This window comes from Sorex fumeus, unplaced genomic scaffold (assembly GCF_029834395.1).
Source record: "Sorex fumeus unplaced genomic scaffold, SorFum_2.1 ptg000128l, whole genome shotgun sequence".
Classification (NCBI taxonomy): domain Eukaryota; kingdom Metazoa; phylum Chordata; class Mammalia; order Eulipotyphla; family Soricidae; genus Sorex; species Sorex fumeus.
This window is the reverse complement of record NW_026606185.1, coordinates 29,643,374-29,649,373: the sequence shown is the minus strand read 5'-3', so window position 1 is coordinate 29,649,373 and position 6,000 is coordinate 29,643,374.

Genomic DNA, 6,000 nt, shown 5'->3' with positions numbered 1-6,000 from the left:
CAGTTAGAGAGGCCACCTGCAGCCTTAGGGATGGTGCGGGCATTACAGCATGGGAGGGGATGTGTGTGGCAGAGATGAGGGGTGGTGGGGAACAAGGAACTCGGCAGCCCCTGGAGAAGCTGGCTGCCTGGGGCTAAGGGCAGCTTTGAGGAGGCCCATGTCCAGGGCATCTTTCATTACCCGTGAAAATGTGTCTCCATGGCCAGAGCGACAGTACAGTGGGCAGGGTGCTTGTCTTGCAAACGGCCAACCCTGGTTCCAACCCCGGCAGCCCATATGATTCCCTGATCCTGCCAGGAGTGATACCTGAGCGCAGAGCCAGAAATCAGCCTTGAGCATGGCCTATGTGGCTCAAATCCCCTGTCCCCCAGAAAAAAAGAAAAGAAAATGCTTCTCCCAGGCCCCACTAACGCTCCCTAATGTGCTGAGTGCCATCTGCAGGGGCGACGTAGGGGGCTTCCAGCCTTCCAGGCTCTCAGTGGCTCTCCCAGGACCCCACCTGACTCAGATCTATGGTGCCCAGAGACGAGGGGACATGGCAGTGTCTCCCTGCCCAACTGCTTTCACCCCAGCAAGAAATAGACATCCAGCATGTCTATTTCTTCCAGAGCAACCATGAAACATAAAATCCTTCATTCTCGGGGACTGGAGCAATAGCACAGCGAGTAGGGCATTTGCCTTGCACGCGGCTGAACTGGGTTCAATTCCAGCATCCCATATGGTCCCCAGAGCACCACCAGGAGTAATTCCTGAGTGCAGAGCCAGGAGTAACCCCTGTGCATCGCCAGTGTGACCCAAAAAAGAAAAGAAAAGAAAAAGCCCTCATTCTCAAGCAAGTCTTCCTGCAATCTCCTTCAATCTCCTCCCTGGCAGAGAGCTGAGAGAACTTCCAGGTGCCACGTGTCTGACGAGAGCAGCCCTGCTGCCCCCAGACCCTCAGGGCCACCCCCAACCTTCAAACCTCCCCCCATGCCTCACATGTGGGTTTCCACATCGTTACCCACTTCCCACCCATAGGGGGCAGTGAAGACGCATTGCTCGCGGTTGTTTGCACAGCATTGTCAGGTGTGGCATCAGTGGACAGAAGCCACTGATAAGGCTGAGGGCAGAGGACCCAGAGTGGGACCCACCCTCAGTACCCACACTGGGTAGAAACACCCACAGAGAGGCCCAAGGTCTCCAAAGTCACCTTCAAATGCTTGCTCAGGTCAGTGGGCCTTACCCACTGTACTATCCAGCCCAGTAGCTCATTCGAGTAAAACCAATATGCTTTACTGCTAATATTGTCAGAGTGCCACTGAAATTGCTTTTATTATAATAGTGTCTGTGTAGGTTAAAAACATGTGTTGGGCCAAAGACATTTGGACGTGAAGCAAAATGGCAACTGAAAAGCTCAGTGGTAGAGCACATGATTGACAGGTGTGAAGCCTGAGGTTCAATTCCTGAATGCCTCCCCACAATAAATCAAAACACATGGGAGAATTTTCTTTAAAATCATACTAGCTTGTCTTTACGTTTTAAGCTGGCTGAAGTGTTTCATTTTTAAATTTAATTTAATTTAATTTAATTTTTGCTTTTTGGTCACATCCGGCTATGCACAAGGGTTACTCTTGGCTCATGCACTCACTCAGGAATTATTCTTGGCGGTGCTCGGGAGACCATATGGGATGCTGGGAATCAAACCTGGGTCAGCCGCGTGCAAGGCAAACACCTTACCTGCTGTGGTATCGCTCCAGCCCCTGAAGTTTGTTTTTTCATTCATTCATTTCATTCATCATCCTGTTATTCGTCGATTGCCTCGAGCAGGCCCCAGTAACGTCTCTTTCATCCTAGCCCTGAGATTATATTCAAGGCTCTTTAGGAGAAGAGACCTATCATTGTTACTGGTATTTGGCATATTTGGTGTGCCACGGGAGTTTGCCAGACTCTGCCCTGTGGGCAGGCTATATTCGATAGCCTGCAAGTTTGTCCAAACTTGTTTTTTATGTTTATTCGTTTTCCCCATTTTTTACTTGTTTTTTATGTTTATTAATTTTCCCCATTTTTTACTGAGGTATTCTGCCCCTCTCGGAGAGCCTGGCAAGCTACCGAGAGTATTTTGCCCGCATGGCAAAGCCTGGCAAGCTACCCATGACATATTCGATATGTCAAAACACACTAACAAGTGTCACAATGGAGACATTACTGGGCCCACTCGAGCAAATCGATGAACAACGGGAGGACAGTGACAGTGACCGTGATTTACAATACCGTTAATGATACTTTCATGCAAACATCCTCCCAGCATCAACACCTACCTCCAGAGTACCCGTTTTCCTACACCAAGGACCCCCACCCATCCGCTCCCCCAGGTGAGCTCAAATTTGTCCACCAATTCTCCAGTCCCCTTGCCCTTGACCCTTGCTCCCTTGCTATGTTAAACTGACTTTTTAAAAAGTATCCCTTAGGGAACTGGGAACATTGGTGGGGGGGATGAACACTGGGGAAGGGATGGGTGTTGGAACATTGTATGACTGAAACCCAAACATGAACAATTTTGTAACTGTGTATTTGTGGTGAGTCAATTAAAAAAGAAAAAAAGAAATGAATGATCCCTCAGGAGAGTAAAACCAGACTCAGGGCAGACACAACTGCTATGCTTTGGGCCCTTGTTAGGTGAACAATACTATAATGACCCTGGGAGTAGAGAGGCACTAGAATAGGGAAGGTGCTTCCTTGCACACAGCACTGTGTATGGCTCCCAGCACTGGCAGAAGTGATCCCTGAACACAGAGTCAGGAGTAATCCCTCAAAGGGACAAATCCACCCCCTACAAATAGGAATAATCAAAACAATAAAAAAAATCCAAGTAGTGACTACCATGACACCGCAAAGGTTGAAGCAATCAAGAGAGCGATTTATGTTATTAATAGAAGCATACAGGTGAAGGGCAAAAACAGATTGGGACTGGAGAGATGGTAGAGCAAGTAGGGCGCTTGCCTTACATGTCGCCGACTTGGGTTCGATCCCTGGCACTGAGTCTGACCAAGAATAATCTCTTAGCACAGAGCCAGGAGTAAACCCTGAGCACTGCCAAGTGTGGCTCAAAAATCAAACACTGGCATGGTGTTGGGCATTGACTGCTACTAGATTTGAAAGCCTTCTCCAGTGAGGACTGCCAGCAAACCCAGCTCACAAGGAGCAACTCTGCCCTTCTTGCAAATATATCATGGTGAAAGAACTCTCTCAACCCCCACTATAATTTGTCAGCTCTCCTTTTATGTTTATTTATATATTTATTACATCTGCTGTTTGGATCATACTCATCAATGCTTAGGGCTTACTCCTGGCACTGTTGGGGGCCATATGTGGTACTGGGTAGGCAGTGTGCAAAGCAAGTGCCTTACCCACTGTACTATCTCTTCAGTCCCAGACTCTCTCTCTCTCTCTCTCTCTCTCTCTCTCCTCTCTCTCTCTCTCTCTCTCTTTTTGTTTTTTGGGTCACATTCACAGCAATGCTCAAGAATTACTCCTGGCTCTGCACTCAGGAATGACTCTTGGAGGTGTTCAGGAGACCATATGGATGCCAAGGATCGAATTCTTGTCAGCCATGAGCAAGGCAACACCCTACCCACTGTACTATTGCTTCAACCTGAGTCTCTCATTTTAAAAAAGTATTTGGTGGTGCGATGTGGGCTCATCCAGCAGTATTCAGGAGCTGCTCTTGGTATGATGTTGAGGGCGACTCTTGGAGGTGAGGGGAACCATGCAGTGCCAGGCATGAATGCAGACCTCCAGCCTACAAAATATGTGCTCCAGTATATGACCCTCTGAGTCCTCCCTGGTTCCTCACCTGCCTCTTGCACCTCCATCTTTAACGATTTATACCCCTCCCTCCACTCTTTCTGCTAACCATATTGCACCCTTGCATTGTTCTAATGTGGATTCCCTCCAGTAAAATCATATTGTATTTGTGTGTGTGGCACTGAAATTTAGCACAAGAACCTTCTTTGCAAGGTACAAGCTCTATCACTGAGCCCATATTTCCAAACTAAAGTCACATCCAATCTATATGCGATTGGTTTGAGTGAAAAAAGGTAAACTTCCACTTAAAACTTGCACAGGGGATCTAAACCTAATAGCCCACCCCTCCACTGCAATAAAACTGTTGTTCTGAACTGTCAGACAATCCTTCGAAACCCTCTCTTGTGGGTTGCTCCTCTCACAGGGAGCTTAGGCTTATTGAGTTACTCCCACAACAGTGCCCGTGAGGCACACCCAATTCCATCAAGCACTAATATTGCTTTTCTCTTTCCTCTATGTCATTTGTATGGTTTATTTAGCAATGTCCTTTTTGTATAGACACAGGAAGACAGTTGATGCTATGCTTTTGTAACATGGGAGTTAACTGACTCCAAATAATATTTACTCCTGGGCATCCATCATATTTACCTGACTTAAACCTCAGTTTGCCTTACTTCCTAACACCCCCAAAAGGAGAGTCCCGATGAAGAGACTGGATGGACCCAAGGCAAGTAAGCTATCCTGGCATTGGAAAGGGACAAGCTAACTGCCATATTAAGTATAATAAGTTAAGAGCATGGTCATGGAACACACTCTGTCATGACCCAAAAATAAGTAACTGAGTAAGGACCCTGTTGGGGTTAGGAAAGACTAACCTGGCCTGGGGACTATAATCTGGGATATATAGAAAGAAGTCCAAAGGAAGAGCCAACCTTTAAACTTAACCTATCTCTTACTGTGTTCATACAAAATGACTAAAAAAAATTACAAGAAGTAAATTCACTCTGATTGTTTAAATGGACTACTAGCTGAGGAAATGAGAAAGCAATACACCCTAGATGGAATCCTGCTTTGAGCAGATCTTCTAGTAATCTGGAGTGCTGAATCCTCAGATGAGATTTTGTCCTTGAGTTAATTTCTGAGAACTTCCCCTGAAGGAGTGGCTTTACCTCTGCTGTTATGAGAACTTTCAACCCCACCTATGTGAAATCAGCCCTCATGATTTCTATGTAACTATGCTGTAAGGGAAAGAGGGGAATATAAGGTAGAGGAGGACTAGACGAGGACTATGACTACTAGATGAAGACTAGAAAGACTAGATGAGGACAAGGATGAGGGAATTATGATGACTGGGACTACGACCAATACTACGACTACATTGTGCTGTAAGGGAGAGATGGGACTATGCTGGGGAGGAGAGAGAAATAAACCGACTACCAACAAGCTTGAGGCCCTGTTTCTTCATTCCCCTGGCCCTTCCTCTGGCAGTCCTTCGCCATGGGCCGACTAGGGGAACGGTTTTCAGCCATGGAATGCTCAGTCCTCCATATGAGCCCCCACGTCTTTCTATTGAAACTCACACTCTCTGAGAACCGTTGTACTGACCCTTTGACTAGAACACATGCGTATAGCCAGAAAAGTTGTCCATTGCTCTAAGTTTAGATTCAGGGCCAGAGAAATAGTACAGGTGGTATGGCAATTGCCTTGCATGTGATCAACTCCAGTTAAATCCTCCAACAACTGCATCTGAGCACTGAGCACTGCTGGGTGTAATCGCTGAGTATAGAGCCAGGAATAACCAGGTATGGCTCAAAAACTCTGCAAAAACAAGTTTAAGTTCGGCTCAGGATTTTTTTTTTCAGTGCCAGGAATTGGCTCGATTCTCAAATTTTTTGGCTTAGAAATTGATTTGATGATGCCATATTGTATAATAAAAATATTTCTTTTTTTATATTTTCAGTATTCCTAAGAAGTTGTGCCAAATTAATGAGTTATATAAACATCTAGAGACCTCATTTAACTTACCTATTTACTTTTCATTTTGGCGGGGGTGTTGGGGTTTTGGGTCACACCCAGAACTGCTCAGAGCTATTCGTGGCTCTGTGTTCAGGGTGACCCCTGGCAGTGTTCAGGGAATCATGTGTAGTGCTAAGGAGGGACTGAACTGGGGCTGGTCACCTATAAAGCAAGCACCTTAACTCTCATCATAGCTCTCTC